Source organism: Eleutherodactylus coqui, chromosome 1, assembly GCF_035609145.1.
Source record: "Eleutherodactylus coqui strain aEleCoq1 chromosome 1, aEleCoq1.hap1, whole genome shotgun sequence".
Classification (NCBI taxonomy): Eukaryota; Metazoa; Chordata; class Amphibia; order Anura; family Eleutherodactylidae; genus Eleutherodactylus; species Eleutherodactylus coqui.
Window position 1 is genome coordinate 202,629,974 of NC_089837.1, and position 21,720 is coordinate 202,651,693.

Below are 21,720 nucleotides of genomic sequence, written 5' to 3' on the forward strand. Positions count from 1 at the left end.
CTGCTTGGGGTCTGGGGATCTGCGCTGATCGTGTTACCACAGTTATCTGAGACACTGGTTTGGACCAATCAAAGGAAGCGTAACTGAATTAAGAAGATGTTCACAGCTGTACTAGCATCCGAGTCCGCCTTATTCCCATGATTGCTGAGGGTGTGTGCAGAGGCCGAGGTCCTGGGCGGGGTGAAACTCTGCCATATTTGGGCTCTGTAATTGCTTCATGTTTAATACTTTCCTTGGGTTCCTTGGGCTCGCCTATGCTGTGAGTGCACAAAGACTTCCCATGGCGGTGTTTTACCTATCTGGCACAAATACACTAAATGACTTGGATAGGTTGCAGATGGCTTACCCATTGCGTTGTTCAGCTATCTGACACCTACACAGAATGAAGAGTGTGGGTACACATGGATTTTTCATAGCTATGTAACTCAAGGCACCTTGGGTCCCACAAGGTGGAGGCTGGGACCGAGCCTGACCCTGGGCCAGCTCATGTGCTTCCCACATAGAGTATTGCAGGTCCTACGTTGGTCATGGTTTCTCGGGCTTATTATGCCACCTCTTCCTCCTGCTTGGGGTCTGGGGATCTGCGCTGGTCGACATGTATTTGCTCTCATGCTACAAAGTACCACAGTTATCTGAGATACTGGATTGGAGCATTCACAAGAAGCGTTTAATGAGACTTTCACAGGGTCACTGTATACCTGTGGTGGCTAGTTTTGCGACACCTCCTGCGTCAAACTAATTTTTGGTGTTAGTATGCAATGCTGCATTGTGGAGATGTGTAGAAGTACTGGCACCTGATTCCCCTTTATGCCCACGTTTGCGGCTCCCGACAATTTTGTGACGGAGGTGGCACGGGATTGGAATGATGATCGTACGTCAATTTATCATCAATTCTCATCAGCATTGTGGGCTATTGCCCACACTTTCAAAGAGGGTCGCTGCCTGGCCCTGCCAACCCTCTGCAGTGTGTGTCTCCAGGTCCTCCTCATTGCAAACGTACTTGTAAATCGACATGAGGGTGGTGTGGCTATCAAGCAAGCGTGTGGCATGAGTGCAGCTGAATGCTGTGCAGAGAAAATTTTGTGTGCGCTGTGGACGCAGGCTCATTCTGGGGGGGATTGGACACCAATGCCAGCAAGTAACCCAGGAGAAGAGGCAGCGGTGTCACCCGCAGGCAGTGATTGTCCTTGGTTACAGCTAGTGTGGTGCTTAGCTAAGATGTGCCAGCGCGTGTGCCTTGCTGCTTATGGTTTGTCCCAAGTAAATTGTTAGGGGAGGGGACGCCAGGCTCTTGCCCCCAATTTGGCTTCATAGTGTGACCTGGGAGCCTCAGATGCACCCATGCATGCTGCCCCTGCCATTCCTTATCCGTTTCTGTGATGTTTCCATGACTTTCTCATGTTTTCAGGTGTTTCACACAACCTCCCCCATGCGGAGCATCGGTCCCATACAAAAATGCTCAAGTCCCCCATTGGCTTCAATGGGGTTCGTTACTTGAAACGAGCGCCCAAGCATTTTGGTGCTCGCTCATCTCTAGGTACAAAAGCTTACCGTTATACTTTTTCTTTGTTCATGTTGCACTGCTGGTTTTGAATATAAAAATCTGATGCAAAATAGACAAGTGCAAAAATGACCAAAATATTTATTTGTAAGTACATTGTTCTAACTTGTGAACTATAGTTAAAATTAAATATGAGAACAAATTCATCATGCCAGATGTATCTCTAAAAAGATGTGTATTGTTGTAAGTATGTCCTTTTGCATCTAATAGATGTTCTTTTAAGCTCATAGTATTTAGGGGCTGAAATGACACGATGTCTTTTTTCAACCTATGTAACTTATGTAAAGGCAAAAAGTATATTTAGTCATGCATGTAAAACATACAATATAAACTTAAATAAGAATGACACCAAGAATGCTGCTTATCATTGACCTCTGAAGTAAGTATGGGAGCTTTTAGGCGAGCCAATTTATCGTTTGAATGAGCAAACGGGCGAATTACGTCAGAGTTAGCTCATACACTGCTGTGTAGCCTGTTTAGACAGGCAAATACAGTTTTGGCTTGTTCAAACAAGAAATCATTCAGAATCCTTCTGTCTTTCACATTTGCTTTATACGTTAATGAGAGGGACTGAACGAGCGCTGTTTAAACCGAACAAGAAGTGAATAAGCCAACAATGATTTTTATGCCTACATAAAATGAATGACGAGTAAAAAGCAAATGATTAGAATTTGTCGTTCAGTCTTTGGCATGTATTTAGACTGAACAATTACACTGGGGAACACAAATTTTGGTGACAAAGATATTAAAACTTTTTGGGGGTATGTTGGGGTTATAGATTCTGAAAATGACATTAGGTTTTCTCCATCGGGTTTGCTTATCAAGATACGACATATGTCCATTTAAATGTACACACATTGTATGGTGTATGTAATAACTATCAATCAAAAGATGAAGGTAAGATAAATTCCAAGAAACTTAGAACATGAACAAAACAAAAGTTTCTTCATTGAGACATGTCGTTGAAACTACATTTCTGTGATTATCTGCAATGAGATACTCATGGACAGTCGCGCTTGATTTTTCAACAGTAGCTGCTATCATATGCATATCCCATCGTCCAGTCCTGTTCTTAGACTGTCCTTATTTTTTGGTAAAATCGCTCACCCTGTTCATCCCTTACATCACCAAGACCGATCTGGAAATCGATCCAGAATGGCTGTCTAGGTCATGTAATTTGATGCTCATGTTACAACCAAGTGTTCAAAAATAGAAGTGAGCATATTCTCCACAAGTTCACCGTAGTGCAACTTTATAGTTCCCAAGAAAATACTTTACTACATCCATATATAACAACAACCATGCCACACCTGAAAGTTGTTCACTGAATCTTGGAAATGCTGGTCTTTCATGAGTTCCCAGATTTGTGGTCTATCGAATTTGCTTGCTTTTAGCTTCTCCATGCTCATCGAAGGAAGTTTTCTACATTTGTAGCAGAAATGCGTTCCATTTCTCTTCAACATCTTTACAAATTGTTTCATCAAACCAAGTTTGATGGGCATTAGTGACAATATATGTACCATATGTTCTGATAGTAGGCAAAAGCTGGCGGGAAAATAAATTAAATATAACAAAAATAGATAATGGCATCAGGAATATCTCAAAAACTATATAGCTCCTAGACCAAAATAGATTGCTTTTTCAGAATCAGTGACACAAAAATATCCAGAATAAGGTCTAAAATTCCAGGCACCGTGAAATTTTTTTTTTTTGTTCCTCAGGGTTATCGTTCATTTTCGCTCTTTAGAAAGTTACAGTGTGGATATGCAATTCATTGTTCATATTTAAATTAACCCTTTGATGAAATGCTCCATATGCAGTACAAACAGCACTTAGTGCTGCCAAGGCATTCAGATAATGTTAAATGCAAATAAAAGTAGCACAACCATCCAAAAAAATAAAAAAGAGTTCGCAAGAGATATAATCCCACTTTTTTTGTTTTATTTTAAACCAACTAGCAATAAAACCTATTTTGAGGCTTATGGCCCCTTCATCAGTAAGGTCTCATTCACACAAGTTTAAATAGGCAGCAAATATAACCCATTGATTTTAATGGGTTCATTCACAGCTGTGAATTTTTCACATGACTTTTGGTCACATGAAAAAAAGCAGCATGGCCTATCTTCGTATGTACTATGCACAGTAAAAGCCATTGGAATCATTGGATGAGCATAAATTTGCATGCAAATCTGTGTATACGGTGCAATTCATGCACAAAATGAATTTGTGCGTGCAGTTATGCACATAAAAAGACTGCCGATAGGTAGAAAAACTCAAGGCAACAGCATATTTCGTTCTGTGAACACGTTGCGTATTCATTGACCGAAATATGCAATACGCCTTTGTGAACAAGCCCTAATGCCAGATACAGTACTATAGACAATAGATATTTATCATTTTAACTCATATGACATTGGACTTTAACTAGTATTTTAGTCAACCTATGCAGTGATATGCTTTTATTTACGCATCTCTCCACTCTTTTTATTAACACACAATGAACTTCGACTAATTATAATTCAATCTGATTCATCCATACATTTGTGAGACTAACTTTTATCTACTGCAAATATTTTTTATATAAATACATATATTTAATAGTGGATAAGACCGATAAAATTCAATCTTCTAGATGTCCATAAACATCACAAACTTTTTATTGAAACAATGAGCGACACGTTTATTGTTTTAATAAAAAGTTTGTGATGTTTATGGACATCTAGAAGATTGAATTTTATCGGTCTTATCCACATGAGCGCGGAAGATTTTTTTCTTTTTGCACAAGTCACTTTTCTTCAAGCACCTTCTTGGAACACTTGGTCCTCCTGCATCTTTCCTCACCTGCGGATCATGGATTAAAGATCTTTCTATACGCTGACCTGGACAACAGGTGTTGGGGGGTTTCCCCATCAAGCGTTATCCTACCGTGCACCAGGTGAGTCATTACCTATTATTAGCCAATTGGCCAATGAATCATTTTAATATACTTGGCACACTCCTGACATACAATATATTTAGTGGAGTGGAGATCCTGCATGCAGTATACATGATTTATTTTTAGCTTATAGTGTTTACCTCTTTCCGAATCAGTGTCTCATTTTGTTTTACCTATTTAGGACTTCATCTATATATTTTTTGTCTAAGCCTTTATGATGTTTTTATGCATTCTTTATAGAATGCTTTTAAATTGTGTATACCTATATTGTATTGTATTAAACTTTCTACTGTTTTGGACTTTTGGAACTTTTATATATCCCACCATTTTATATTTAACTCATACTGTTATCAATTATTTTTCCTTGTATATGTATTTTCTTTCTCTTTTTTACTTCTGTCTTCTTATTTGCATCATATCCTTTCTTGAACTAGTCTATAGTATTGTATCCAGCATTACTGATGAAGAAGCCTGGAGCCTAGAAACACATGTCGATTTAAAATAAAACAAGAAAAGTAGGAGTATATCCCTTATGAACTCTTTTTTGGCCATTCTCCAGCCACTTTAATTTGCATTTCACATTCTATAATACGCCTGCTTCTGGCAAGTATCTATCTGGCTGGGCAGCACCTTCGTTGCAACTCCACTCTGTTCTATCATCATACAAAAAATTTTACATAGGTCACTTGCCTTCATCACCGGATACCTCCATCTTAGTATTTCTATTTCTTCACTGCCAAGGCATTCAGACAGTGTCAGGTGTCAGCTGGTTGTATATTAGAGCTGATCCTCTCCTGTAACAGTTGGGATCATAAATCAATCTGATCTTGGGTATTTAACCCCTGATATACAATGATTAATAGCAACTGGGGCATCTAAGTGGTTAACTGTGGGAAGGGACTCCCTCTGTATCCCATCAGCTACCAGGACTTTTTTAACACCGAAGCAGACCCAGGGCACAGGTGGGAAAACAGCAACCCCCTCCATCATCGCCCCACTCCTTCAACCATGATCTGTGTAGTGGTAAAAAAATAATAAACAATGACACCTAATTCAGCAGGCAGCACTTCTCTGAATGGCTTCCCCATGGTCTCTGCTCCCTTTCAGGTCCAGAGCTCACATACCTGTCTAAGTATGTGACAGCTGCAGCCAATCACTGGCCTCAACAAGTACTGAGACCAGTTATTAGTTGCAGTAGTCACATACTTAGACAGGTATGTGACCTCTGAACCTGGAAATGAGCAGAGACCATGGTGACAAAATTGGTAGGGGCACATAAAGGTGAGTTTCACTTGTTTTATGATTTTTTCCTGCTTCTTAATATTTTCAATTCTATCTGCATCATAAGGACATGGATGTAGTTGAAAGTGATGCTGCTGCAAGGGTACTTGGCTCTACTGGGGGGCCTGGTGCAGATTCACAGCATTTTCCCTATAGTTAAAGTGGACTGTTGGCTACCCACAATGCAACAGATGCTTCAAACCGTGATGTGAAGGAAGACTAACAGGAAAAAAATGCAAAAAGCCAAGGGTAGAATGTTAAGGAGACTGATAACACCCAGTTGTCACATTTATACATTTGTAGGAGAAATGACAGAAGAAAGGGACAGCACAGAGTCCTAAGAAAGGCACAGCACAGAGTCCCAGGATTATTATTTTATAGGGAATACAAGTACTTACTAAGACCTCCAACACACTTGCCACGTGCCAAGTTGTTCCTGAGACACTTGGGAGCAACTCGTATTGGCTGCCCCACAGACACCTGTCCGTGTATCTATGGTACATATTGACATGCATTTGCAAGTCCTAATTCTCTTCCGTGATATGAACAAGAATAGGACATGCAATGAGTTTTTTTTCACACAATCTTTTTCTGCATGAAAAAAAAACTCAATAGTGTGTGCTGTCTCATTGAATACTGAATCTGTGTGCTGTCCATGTGTCCTTCCTTTTTTCATGTCTGACACATGAACAAAAAAAACCCTAGTGTGTTAGAGGCTTAAATAAGATTTGTCAGGAGAGTTGACGGGTCTCTTTAAAATAGTGTTCCAGAATTAGATAAGCATGGCTCTGTCTTCCGAAAGCTGTGACACACTTGCCCACAGATTGTAGTATTGCAGCTAGGTCCTATTTAACTTCTTTGGAGCTTAGCTGCAATACCAAACATAACCAATAGACAAGGATGGCACTGTTTATACGCTGAAATAACAATGGAGCTCATTTATCAAAATTGTCAAACAGAAGAAGTGTCTTTGTTGCCCATAGCAACCAATCACAGAACAACTCAATGGGTGCTGTGCCTGCCATTACTAACCCGGGATGATAAGATAGATCATCAATAGTAAAATACCAGAAAATCCCTTTAACCCTTTCCAATCCACTGTCTGACGTCTGAAAACATTCTGATTGATGGCTGTACAGCTCCAGTGTCGGAAGTCATTCGGCAGGATATTCTTACTGTATATTACTGGCCGTTCTGTTGTCGGGGGCCTCTCCAGCATGTTCCATACTGCAGTACTGGCTCTAGCCAGCAGATGGCACCATTGTTTAATGCCAGAAAGAGAAAGCCCTCTAGGAAACCCTGAATCTAAAATTAGATTGCACAGGGTTAATGCTGTCAAAGGCAAACATTTCTACACACAAGTGAACACTGTACACACAGGAAAAGTGGATCCTATGAAATGATGAATATGAAAATAATGGCACTGTGCTTTTCAACTGATGTTTACAAATACATTTTATAGAAAACTATAATCAAAAGCCTACGTAATGTGATAAATTATGTTCAGCCACTTTGTAATTGCTGTAAATGTGAGCTTATAACTCTGAAAATTATATTGTGATGCATGTATAATAATAGTTTACAGCCTCTTTGCACTTAAAAGTACATTTAGTATAAAAAGTCAATAATGATTTCATAGAAGCTATCAAAAATGTATTTATAGTTGGTGAACCTTAAGTGCCAACTGCACATATAGTGTTAAGTGGCAATGAAGCCTTGTGTTTCCATGTATCACTTTGCCTATGGGCACCGAGAGACATGCTGTATGTGATGGGAGCGTAGGCGTCATAATAGACCAATAGTATTATTAGTATAAATATACTGTATTAAATATATAATACACATCTTAATATTTCTTTTTTGTAATGTATTTAAAGGGAGCCTTCACCGGGTTCATGCTACCAAAACCACGGGCAGCATGAACCCAGGGCAGGTACACCTATTGTCCTCATTTCTGGGTTATTCTGAAATGTTGCAGAGTTTCAAAATAAGCAAACTTTAAAGAGTGTTTTTTCTGAAATGCCAAAGTATTTAGGGCCAAGAGGCATACTCTCCTGGGATCATGCTGCCCGTGATTCTGGTAGCGTAAACCTGGTGACACTTTCCCCTTAATGGTGCTTTAAAATAAATAACAATAATAGTAATAAGTATAGCTGTTATGTGAACCTGACTTACAAGCTAGGAATAAAACACATTTTTAGGCTACGTACCTTCCAAGAGTGAATAGGCAGGAATGAAATAATAATGTAGAATTACACTTCAGAATTGTATAGTTGGTTTTCAAAAAAATGTAATTTAACAATACTGGAGTGCTGTTCATCCATTCTTCAATGTTACATGATACTGGTGGCAGAAGTCAGACTGTCCATGTGAATGTGCACCCTACCACTATGTCACTTAATGAGTGCTGTCCAGAAACAAGATCAGGAACTAATAGTACTAAAGGCCTAGAAATAATCCGGGTTTAAAGCTACTGAATTTGAATTGCCATAAGCAAAATTAACCCTTTGGTATTAATTCTCAATAAAATATAAACCTTTATTATAGCATAGATGGACAAACACCTATATTTAAAAACCCAGTTTTCAAAGGTCAGTCCATAAACATGGCAGTATCAAGGCTGCTCCTATACAATATAATAGTTTGGTAAGTGAAGTCATCTATGAAGGATGACCAATCCTATACTCTTAGTAGAGATGCACTACCTGATTATAGATCCGACTATAGATTCACTGTCTAAACAGCATCATCAGGGAAACAACGTGTTAGTAATGCACCTTGTCTCCCTGATGATGCTGTTTAGACAGTGAATCTATAGTCAGTCAGAAAGTATATCTCTACTAATAATTTTATTGAGAATTAATACCAAAGGGTTAATTTTGCTTATGGCAATTCAGAAATAAGATCAATGACTTGTTTTCAAAGACTATCTCCCAGCTTTGTGTGAAGAGTCGTTAAAGTTTGGAATCCTTCTGCCATGATTTGCATGAACGTTTTGATATTTTTGATATTATTGGATATGCGGTAGATTACTCTTAGGCCAGCTTTACGCGGGCAATAAAATCGCGTGAGATTTGTGCATTGCAAGACGCACAATATGAACCCTTTTTGAATGGGGTCATACACATGAGCAATTTTTTTCCAGCATTGGCACAGCGATGCCATGCTATGCGGGAAGTTAATCAAGGCATGCTCTATTTTGTGCCTCTCCCATCACACCTCCCATTGTTTTCAATGGGGCCAGCAGCAGCATCGCATTGTGTGCAAATTGCACGTGATGTGAGGTCTCCCATTGAAAACAATGGGAGAAACTCTGTGAACCTCTGCTGTGGCTGACAGCTGCGGCAGAGGTTCCCTGCATCCCCAAAGTATTGCGAGGCTGTTTTCACATAAAAACATCCCGCGTCCTCGGGGATTTCACATGGATGGCGAGCGCGATATGGGGGCGTGATTCACAACCCCATATCTCACTCTCCCATGTGAAGTAATCCTTAAGTTGTATTGTTAAAGTGTGTATGTGCAAGTGAGTACTCTGGTTTAATTTTCAATCAAAATGCTTAAAAAAAACTTGTGTAACACAAATGAAGATAATGAAGATGAATGGTTACATGTTTTCTAATAGATTTACTTGTAAATAAGATTTTCAACATTAATCTTACACTTAACCTGAAGTGGCGAATACTTTTATACTCAATGAATATGTAAAGCCACTTCATTTGTTTCAGCATGTGTTTTAGATAAATAATGTCACCAGGGATACTTTTAGCTTGTTCAGCTTGTTTATTTCTTGGCAGTAATTGTATTTTGTATTTTCCGCATGCAAATATAAACTAGCATGGCAAGAAAAGAAGAAGTTTTTATTTGTACTCTATTAAACATGTAATGGAAACAATAAATATTATACTAATTGTTTATGTTGTAGTATCTTTTGCATTATCCGTCATAGTTTCTTCCAACCGACTTAAAAAACTCAGTACCATCTGCTCACTTTTTACCACTCCTAGGGCTCCTTCAGACAAGTGTATGTTGTTTTTACAGTCGCCCACACATGCCAGTAAATTACATGAATGAAGAAAAGACACGATCAAGTCCTGAGCTTAGTTAACGTTTTCTCATCCATTCACAAGGTTGGGTGCGGCGTATTAGCGAAAAAATACGCTGCGGCCAGGAAAGCCCTCGCTCTGCATAAATTTTCGGAATGACTTCAAATGCCTAACTAGAGGCACCGGTAAGCTTTTCCCTATGTTGAATGCTGCTAAACTGCTTCCCCCTTGCTTTATTTCCAGCTTCCATAGGAGTCCATGGGAGACGGCAGCATATATCGCTCGAAAGATAGATGAATACCTATCTCTTCTGGCAGCGTATTAATTCAGTTGACGATTTCGGTTGCGTATGTGCTAAAAATTGGTCATCTGAAAGAATACATTGGAAGCCAGTGCTTCAGATGGTCAGGATTTTCATCCAATGTAAAAACACGGGTAAATATCTGCGCAAAAACGCTCGTGTGAATAAAGCCTGAATTTGCAGTGATAAAGCAGTTGGTCTGATTATCACCAGATCATCATCTTCATGGAGCGCACACCAGCTCCCTGTGCTTCCATGGGTTTTCTATGAGTAAGCATGAAAAATCATTCTGTTCATACTTAAAAAACAAGGAAAAGAGAAAGTGTTCTGGCCCTCCAAGAATAGGTAAACCTTGTTTTTTTATGACTGTGGGGAATGAAAACTGAACAGCAAATATATATAAAGTCATGGAAATAAAGCCCTTAAATGTCCAATATAATCGAATTAGACACTGAAATACTGAAAACAGATAGTAAAAAGTGGCAATTACAGGTGTAGCAGTTTTCACCTTGTGTGTGTAAGTTTTCAGCAACAAGTTATCTTAAGTCTTAAAAACCTATTGTTCTCTCATTTAACACAACAAAATTCATTGTAAAGTCATTGAAAGGGTAAAGCAAGTTGTCATAATCCATTAAAAATCATGTTAAACTGTTCAATAAGAGGCATAAAAGTGCACACATACAGTAAGTAAGGATACAGCTGGCAATGATTTAGCGGTCTGTTACTGCTTCTATATCCATATTTGTCTCCCTGCATAAAACTGAGTAATGTTCAAATATGGATAGACCCAACACCCAGCTCAATGCTTATATGCTCCTAAATAACTTTATACCATATAAATATTCCATATGTACAAAATACAAGAGTGGCATCTTAAATATGTATATACAGCTAGTCTAAGTGCAACTTCATTGTAATAATATAATTTTATGCCGTGCTTCTTTTAAAGAAATTTCTCCATCCCTCCACGTGCTTTGATGGTTCAAGCTGTATTTTGAGCCTCTCTGAGCTTGTCTTTGCCCAGTTTATCCATTTTCACCAGGTGTGAAGCTGAGGAGATGCTTTGACAGACAAGTGTAGAAGGGGAGCTCTAGTTTGTGCGTCCTTCACGGTCAGGCTCTGCCCCATCAATAAATCATTTTCTGATGATACATTCCTTTTATGGAATGAATCAGCACAGAACTTTGGACCTGAAATTGGAAAATGATAAAACCTGGAGAACATGTGGCAACCTAAATTTTACTAAAATGAACAAATTGCATCCAGTGTATATTCAAAAGACTTTAAAGTGGTATTCTGGTGATTCAAAGTGAAAGTTATTTGCTTCATATGGCGATAACATGTCATTTCACAATATAGCGTTTCAAGTTGTTTTGCAAAGCTGCAGATATATTGCTTTACCTGTGGTCTTTCCCCCTGCTCCATTGCTATCCAATAGTTACAACCTGTATGCTCTACTGTTTTACTGGTCAGGCATGATCAGTGCCTTCAAATTCTGTAATAATGATACAGTTTGTACAGTCATTAATGTGCACTCCTCAGTAACTGGCAATGTGCCATTGTGGAAGATGTAGTTTTTGCACTCCCTGGTGGCTATTTTAAATAACAATCTGCAAACCTGAAGCTGTCTGTAAAGCAGCAGGCGCGCAGGTCAGCAAAAAGGGGTACTGGAGTTCAATTTGATGATTCAGATGAATGTTTGGCATTGGCAATAAATGGAAACTTCAGGGAAATTTAGAAAATTTCACCCAGGCTTTGGAATACCCATCACGTTCACCCTGAACGTAAGGCGCACCATGTCCAGGATGAACGTAAGATTGTGCTTACACTGGAGGCAGGCTGTGAAATGTATTGAAGTACCATAAATCAAAAAGAAAAGAAGGAAGGTACAACCTCAACCTGACTTCTAGGACAAGAACAAACCTGCCTAAAAGTGAGGTTATCGCCTTAATAAAGGTGGCTCCACATCTTGGCCTCGGCAACTAAAAGAAAGGAAACACAGAAGGATAACAAAAGCACCACTTTGCATTAGAGCAGAATTAAAACAAAAACACCACTTAGCTTAAGGCCCATTTACACGTAATGATCATCACTCAAAATTGCTGGTATGTACTGTATGTATGAATGAATTTGAGCAATAATCATTCATGCTTCAAGCTCCGTGCTTACCATAGAAGGGTGAAGCGCTGAATGAGAAGCAGAAGAAAAGTCTTTCTGTTTGAATGATCTGCATGAGCGCTGATGACCTTAGCAGTGGTGTCAGCACTTGTGCAGCCATCCAAACGACTGTCGGCCTGTGTAAAAGGGCCTTTAGCAGTGAACACAACATCACTCCACCAAGACTGAGGCAATATTCAACAATAACCACACCCAAAAGTAGCCTTATATAATGACCCAGAAAATTCAATAGGACACATAAAGTTCCTCAAACACCAGGGTAAAATCAACGAACGACATAAGAGAGCAAAATCACTGACAGGGGAACCACTGAGGGAACGCAGACAACCCAAGTAACACCTAAAAAAATGACAAAAAACATAAACATTACCCTGTAGGACAGACTGGAATAGTCCATCCAGCTCGTCAACGTGTCGAGACTGCCGTGCCCCAACCCTGTCGTGGACCACAGACCATGACAACCCATTTTAAGTAAATGTAGGCTATTCCTACAAGTTATATTGTTATCATTCAAGACATTGCCGTACATGCAGGAAATGTAATAAATTGCATCCTTTAAATATTATTTTGTTTATAAAAATGCATCCATTGGATTTCATTTTTAGTTTAATGTTCACAATAGCTGCAACTATTTATATAACTTAAATCCTGGCACAACATGAATTGTGTTTCACTATGAAAAGTGACAGGCCATCTGTTGTGCAAAATAATTACCACATTTATCTGGTTGTATTGAGAAATTGCAAATTATTTATCTTGCACAGGGAATATTTTTTGTGATTTGTATAGCTGAACATCAGTAAACCCATAAATCACATTACCACTAGTAAAAACTGGGAGTGTGCCAAATTATAGAATAAATTGCTTAACTGTTAAGTAATGAAAACAAATTGTGTTATGTTAAACAAAATGAGGAGTCATTAATAACAAAAAACATAATAAAAATTGTGTTCATGACACATATAGAAATAGCTTACAGTGCAAATTCCCTAAAAATTGAATTATGAACAGTATAATACAGTGCATTTCTAAATTTTAAGACAGTGTGATTATGTTAGGGAATGTTAAATATATATATGTGATAGTTTTGCATTTAGCATAACAGAAGGAAAGCTAGTGTACCAACTGTAAGCTTGAAAATATATCTGCAAAGGATCAATTCATACCACTTTTTTGCACTATGCTAGGCATTTGCTCTTTTATTCAAAAAATTAAACCTGGAAAATAACTGTACTATATAACTATATGCAAGGTATCCATCAAAAAAGGTATACAGGTGAGGAGGCATCTGTTTCTACATATGTTTATATAGCTCAAATGTGTATTGAGCAGAACATTAATACCATCTGCCTAAGGGATTGTTCACACGAGTGCGTTTAGCGATGCGTGAAAAGATCGCGACTATAGTGCTGTAAAAGATCGTGTGAACTGGCTACTTCAAGCTACTTGAAGCAGCCCATCCACACAATCCAAGTTGCGTGCTGCATGCTTTCCAGTTCTTAGAGCAGCCTATGGAAAGCATGCAGCTTTGCCAGCACCTTGGAGCTGACATGCTTGTTTGCACTCGCATGTCCTATCTTTTGCAGGTGCGAGCATTTTGCAGGTGCAAGCGTCTAAAATTCATTTGTGGGAACGCTTCTATAGGAAACCATTGGTTCTATTTAAATGTGATCTTTTCACGCTTCGCTAATGCGTGTGGAATGCGCTCGTGTGAACGAAATCTCATATTGTGAAAGTCACCCTCGTACTACCCAAACACCTCATGCATTGAAGCATGGACTTGACAAGAGCTCTGAAGGTATCCTGACATGAACACATTAGCAGCATTTTTTTTTTACATTCTGTAGGTTGTAAGTAGAGATGAGCGAACGTACTCGGATAAGCACTACTCGTCCGAGTAATGTGCTTTATCCGAGTATCGCTGTGCTCGGGGCTAAAGATTCGGGGAGCGCTGCTGCTGACAGGTGAGTTGCGGCGGGGAGCAGGGGAGAGCGGGCGGGAGAGAAGGAGAGAAAGATCTCCGCTCCGTTCCTCCCGGCTCTCCCCTGCAGCTCCCCGCTCCGCGGCGCTCCCCGAATCTTTCAAGACGAGTACAGCGATACTCGGATAAAGCACATTACTCGGACGAGTAGTGCTTATCCGAGTACGTTCGCTCATCTCTAGTTGTAAGTTTGGGCCTCTATGAAGTGTTTTTCAGCACATCACACCAATGTTAGATTAGATTGAGATTTGAAGAATTTGGAGCCCAAGTCAAGTAGAACTCTTTGTAATGTTACTCAAACTTTTCCTAAAAAAATTCTAGTAGGGGGCATTAAACTGCTGGAAGAGACCACTCCGATTATGGAATTCTGTTGTCCAGAAATAGTACATTTGGTCTGTTTAGTTAAACAGTTCATCTGAAAATTATATTCACATGAATGCCAGGAACAAAGGTATGCCAAACCATACCTCAGACCAGCCCATGTTCTTCCTTTGTTCAAAGATCCAGTTCTGATGCCTTCCTGCTCGATGTACATACCTTTGGCCCTTAAGGGCCCATAACCCCGTCATTCGTTCACCTGTTGTCCTCCCTTTATCTGTGTTTGGTTGGCACTAATGACTTCATACTAAGAACATCCCATAACACAATTTGGTTCTTGTCAAAATAGCTTAGGCCCTTACACATACCTATTTTTCAGGCTTCCAACACTTCAACTTGAAGAACAAACTTTTCATTTGGAGCCTAATATATTCTATTGCTTGACATGTTCCATTGTCACACGATCAGTTTTTAAAATAACATCGTAATATAATTTGAAAGGTGACAAAATACATCCATCCAGTTTGGCCTATTCTCCTACAATGTTGATCCAAAGAAAGGCAAAAAACCTTATGATGTAGAAGCCAATTTTCCTAATTTTAATGGAAAATTCCTTGCCAAATCAGTAAAGCAGAATAAATCTCTGGATTAACAGCTCATTTCCATTACACATATGCATATGTCGTCTGCGTATTACATGCGTATTTTTCAGGTGCGTAAAATATGAAGTACACATATGTGTATGTTAAAACCCCATAGCCTATATTGGTGTGCATTGAGTGCATAATATGCACCAAAATAGGGCATGCTGTGTTTTTATTCCCGTGCTAATATGAATGAGCAAAACATGCGTATATGAGTGGCCCAATAAAAATCAATGAGCTTTTACCATCACATATTAAGCACATGAAAAATATGCGAATAGTACACAAGAGAGATACGTCTAGGTGAGTAAACATACATACTAAGGGCAAAAACAGATGGCCGTATGTGCAAATACAGAAACAGTGATTATTTAATCTCGTACCATTGGTCTGAGAGAAAAATCACTAATGTGAATAAACAGATTGAAAGCATTATGTACTTTTCACGTGTAATGTCTAACCATATATTGCATGTGAAAATCACCCATGTGAATGTACCCTTAAAACATAATATCGGTGAAGAAAATCATTGAAAAATGTCTATACTTACTGATGCAAGGGTACACAGGCAGGTACAAACACCCAATTTCCAGCAGCATGCAAAAGGAAAATGCAACATGAGTGAGATAATACAGGTGCAAAATATGATGAACCATTCACACGCTAACGATTCTTGAAAGGCTGGATGCTTAGTTTGATATTTGCACACAGATGCTTGTATAAGGTGACAGTATCACAAGTGTAGTTCACCATGCAGGCTTACATCTGTAGTGGCCCAGAGGGTCCTACAGAACAGTCTTCTCAATATTCAGTCCTGTCACACCTGTCTATGCACTCCCCTTAGGCGTAGAAGGTGCCATGTGTTAGAAAAACCCTGTTTCTCCTCTTTCCTAAGTTGATAGCTTAGCTCTGGCAATAGCTGTTTGGCTATTGGCTATATATCACGCCTCCATTCATTGGCTCCAGAGCGGGAAAACACTACATCAGTCCATATGCAGAGGGGGTGGAGTCTGGAGAAAGTGAAGGAAAGAGAAAGGAAGTAGAGGAAGAGTTAGAGAGTTGCTGCAGTTGGAGTTGGTAGCAGTCGGAGGAGAGGAGAGGTAGCAAGACGTGGTCATAGAAAGGAGGTGTCTGCAGTTCAGCGTGTGTTCAACAATGCAGCAATCCAGCGAGGGTAGCAAGATCTCTTTCCGCTCCCTTCTCTTTCCAGTAATAGGAGGAAAGAGTTGGAGGTTATTGTTCCACTTAAGAGTGAGTTAAACTACCCAGTGAATTCAAAACCAGGATTATTTCAGTGGCCATCACAACTCTCATTTCACTCCTTCATACTACACTTCCAGTGAACCCTCAAGTAGTAACAAGTGGGGAGATTAATACTGAGTTACCTCTAGCACTAGAGAGTGCTGAAGATAAGTGGAAATTCAATTGTCAAATGTACTATTTTCATTTTGTCAATTCACTGCATTGATTGCGGACTCTGCTGTATCTGCAAAACTTTGCCCATCTGTCATTGCAATCAAGCTTCAGTAAAACTGCATGCTCCCATTTTACTAATTCAAGCTACTGGACTCGTCTCAAGTTATTCCGCCATCATTAGACTTATGAGTTTAGGTTATCACAGATATAGAATTTAAAATTTCACTTTTATTTAGAATTAATATATAAAAAGGGTCAGGGCCTACTAACAAAACAAAACATAGAACATATAACACAAGACAGACAGATCCACGCCAGTGGAGTCCCGGGGAATATAGGGGAAGGAGAGAGGATCTCAACAACTCCCGTATATTCTTTCCCAGAGAAGCACCAAGAGTCTTTATTTAAAAGACTTTTATGTGTAAGAAGTTTAGATGAATGTCTTTTGGTGTATTACACTTTATTAAATGGTGCGTTTCTTGTACTTTTTTTCACCATTTCTCACATGAAAACTCTCCAAGACAATAAAGTGAGAGTTTTATTGGTATAGCTCATGTACAAGAAATTTCTGTTATTACGTAGATATAGTTGTTGCTCGAAGGATGAGAGCTTTTATTTTATTGCTCATATAGAGAACTTCTGCTTTTGCTCAACAATAAGAGCTTTTGAGCAAAAGCAGAAGCTTTCTATACGAGCAAAAACAAACTCTAAAAAAGCTCTTATTGTTGAGCAAAAGCAGAAGTTCTCTATATGAGCAATAAAATAAAAGCTCTCATCCTTCGAGCAACAACTATATCTACGTAATAACAGAAATTTCTTGTACATGAGCTATACCAATAAAACTCTCACTTTATTGTCTTGGAGAGTTTTCATGTGAGAAATGGTGAAAAAAAGTACAAGAAACGCACCATTTAATAAAGTGTAATACACCAAAAGACATTCATCTAAACTTCTTACACATAAAAGTCTTTTAAATAAAGACTCTTGGTGCTTCTCTGGGAAAGAATATACGGGAGTTGTTGAGATCCTCTCTCCTTCCCCTATATTCCCCGGGACTCCACTGGCGTGGATCTGTCTGTCTTGTGTTATATGTTCTATGTTTTGTTTTGTTAGTAGGCCCTGACCCTTTTTATATATTAATTCTAAATAAAAGTGAAATTTTAAATTCTATATCTGTGATGGCCTCAACTTTGGACTAATATAGATATTACATACCACTGTGACTTCGTTATGAGTTTAGGTTGGAGTATCATTAGACTTATGGATTCAGGTTGGAGTACTGGCGTCACTCGTGACAGATGAGCAGTGCCCTGTTATCAGCACTGTCGGGAGGTATTACAGAGCCACCCATGACAACCATCTTTCAATCCCCGTGGTCTACCCCACCTTGGCGAGCTCAGCGCGACCATTGCACGTCAACATTAGTTTCACCCATACTATTAGACAAGTTGGGCTTTCCCACACTATCAAAGTATACCACATAAAGAACTGACATCCTGAGCTCCCCCAGCATCTCAGGGCCCAGCCTCTTCTGCAAATAAATATGAGATATTAGTTGATATTTTTTCCAAAATACTTATAGTTCGCAACTCACATCAAGGGTCTTCATGTCTTGCGAGTCCTTACACTAACATTATAAACAATTCACTGAAAAAAAAAAATCACTGAAAAATAGTCATACCTACTGATGCAAGAAATTGCTGTTTTCATTCCACCCCACTCTACCAGAAAGAGTTAATCGATGCCATATATATCCCAAAAAGGTGCCATGGGAAAATACCACTTATCTTGTTAAAACAAGCTCTCACAAGGCTGCTGACAGAAAAATAAAAATAAATTACTGGGACACAAAAACAAAAATAGAGATGCCGGCCTTTACAACAAAGTAGGCTTGATACTTAACAGATAAAACTTATTGTATCTGTATTGACAGATCCTTTAACACAAGTAGGTTATTTTATTTAAAGGTCTTGTTATTCACAATGTAACATTCCTCTGCCCAATACAATGAAGATTTACTAAGCTTAATGTACTAATTTCTGGCTCAGTTTGCACTAAATTAAACTAGCATCATATTCATTTGTTTTAACACTTTCGGTGCCTTGTCTGACAAAAGTGTGTGGCTTATTAGAAAAGAGTGTGGTCTAGCTGTGGCACTAGGTACTGAAATTTACATGGTCTATTAGACCATGTGTTATTGTCATGGACTATCAGAAAGGTAGCCACCAGTGCACATAAAGACTATCTCTGGCAGGAATCTTAGTTCATGTGAAATGAGGCTTAGAATTATGTACTGTATTCCTGCTCATTTATTAATACATCAAGGGGCTGTCTAATATTGGGAGTAAATAGCTAATATGCATGGTGCCAGATAGCTTGTATAGAGAGTCCCTTCCCCACTCGCTTCTGTTAGGGTCCTAACATGAAAGGGAATCACAATGTTAGAAGTGAGATAAGTATTTAGAGCAATATTGTTATTTTTGGTACACATAAAAATAATCCTAAATTCCTAAAAATTGTCAAGTTCTAAGCCGAGATTGAAATGTAAGTATGGTGTATTTGAATTAAGTGGTTTAATTGACAAATGGGGCAGACTAGCCATCTTAATTTTCTGGACTGACCTGGAAACATCTGTGCAGTGAAAATTCAAACCCAATTAAAGTGTGATTATCACAGAGCCAAGCATTAAATTGTGCTAAACAAATTATTTTGGTATTCAGTATTCGAAAGCTTGAACTTGTAATGCAAACAAATAAATCTAAACACATTTATTTTCTGTAGAACTAAATATGTTCTACAGAACATATTAAAAGTGATAGCAGTTTCTGCATTTAAACAGCTGTATTGTATGTTTATTCTGCAAAAACTAGGCAGTATGCACAAGAAATGTATTGCTATTCCCGTGCTCACTAGTAACCGTCTGCACAAAGTGTTGATTAGATGTTGTTTTCATAATGTGCAGATCATACGTGCCCAACACAAGGCCCGGGGTCTAATCCGGACCACTACCTTTTTTTATGTGGCTTGCCAATCGTGCCGCAAACCTGTGCAGCATTCCACTCAATAGGGAAGTTGATATTGTTATTGGGACTACTATAGGGGTCACTAATTACTACTGGGGCCAATATAGGGGACACTCTTACTACTGGGGCCACCTATATAACAGACACTAATGAAGTCACTATGGGAGTCGCTATTATTACTGGGATCATTATTACTACTGGGGCCACTATGGGGGGGGGGGTCAATATTAGGGCTCGCTCATATGAAAGTAAGCATATATCAGTCACACAAATATGACATGTATTTTTGCAAGCGAAAATCGCTGATGTCCATATTTTTCAACTGTTATTGCATATGTTTGTGTGTGCAAACAGGCTGTGTATTTGCCCACACAAAAAGAAAGCAGACAGGCCCATTGAAATGGTGCATGAATACGCAGGTGCACAAATATTCAATGCATATTTGTGCTGGTCCATTCACTTCAATGGCCTACTGCGGTGCGTAATACGTACCAAAATAGGTTATTTCACGTATTTCTTCATGCGCTCGCACATTGCATGAAAAAATACGCTCATGTGAACAAACCCATTGAAATCAATGGGTTCTATTCACTGTGTATTACATGCACAAAAATTGTGCACATAATATGCGGTTCAAATACAATGATGTGAACAAGCACTTACTATACAGTCTTGCAATTACAATTAGCCCTTTGAGGCACCCGGAAGGCTGATGTGGCAGTCGGGGAAAATTAGTTTGTCACTCCTGGTACAGACAGTACAAATTTAAGTCTATAAAAGTCAGACATGGCTTTGAAAACAATATCCTTAATACATTTCAGCACCTTGTTGACATAACCATCATCACAGTTACAGTGACATACAAGACAAAGGTTGCAATCCTTGACCCACTTAGCAGATTGTACCCTAATACTGCTGGAACCAGCAACATTTGACAGTAGGAGCACACAACTGAAATTTCTATTTGGAACACCATAAATAAGCACTTCAGTGTATGTGGGGATAAGTGACTTATTGGGGTAAGTTCAAGGAGTCTCCCCTGATGATAAACTTCAAAGTACAAGCTTTTGGCTTTCTCCTGCAGTCACATTTAAATTAAAGGAGTGGTAAAGCACATGCGTGACCACCACTTTATTCATTTAGGGATGCTCAGAACACCAATTCTTGTGATTGGTGGGAGGTTCTATTGGTAAACCTCTCCTTATCAGAGAGCTATTTCCCATTGTTTGGATATGGTATAATTTATTTTGTGATGCAAAACCTTCAACAACGGTGTACTCTTAATTAAAGGGTGGGACATTGATTTGCAGGAATGCTGTCATTCACTACGTGGTGCTGCAGAGGTATTGTTCCATCTTCATTATTTGCATATATTTTCCGCAGGAGCATGCATGGTCTTATAAGTCTTCTCAACTTCTAGGTGCTCTCCTTAAGGAGTGATGATGCTTTTTCCAACTCACGTCATAGGCCTCTCACTAGCCAAGCTAGGATCCTAATGAAACTAATGAGGGTCAAAAGACCCAAAACAACTGTCTGTGTATGGATTCTGGCTTTGTTTTCAATTCCCAATCAGTGTTACAAAGGCCTGTATAAGAGGTCGGACTTTGATTTGCAGGAATGCTACTATCCAATTGGTGGTTCTGCAGAGGTATTGTTCCATCTTCCTTATTTGCATATATTTCCCAGAGGAGCATGCATGGCCTTATAAGTCCCCTCACTTACCTTCTAGGTGGTCTCCTTAAGAAGTGATGATATGCCTCCCGACATCCTTCAAGAAGTACATATCATGCAACATTTTAATTACATTTGTGTCAGTGCACTCTCCTGACATATCTCTTTTGATGCCAGTGCACACTCTACATTTTCCGCCGCACCAACCTGCAAAACATTTGCAATATCAGTCATTATAAGTCCATACTGTACCCTTTCAGGAATTCCTGGAATAATCTGCCCATTCCTCGGACCCAACCTGCGGCACTGCAGCTTCTCTGGACAAACTCCTTTAAACACGGTTCAATTTTTAGGTTACTGTGACTCCA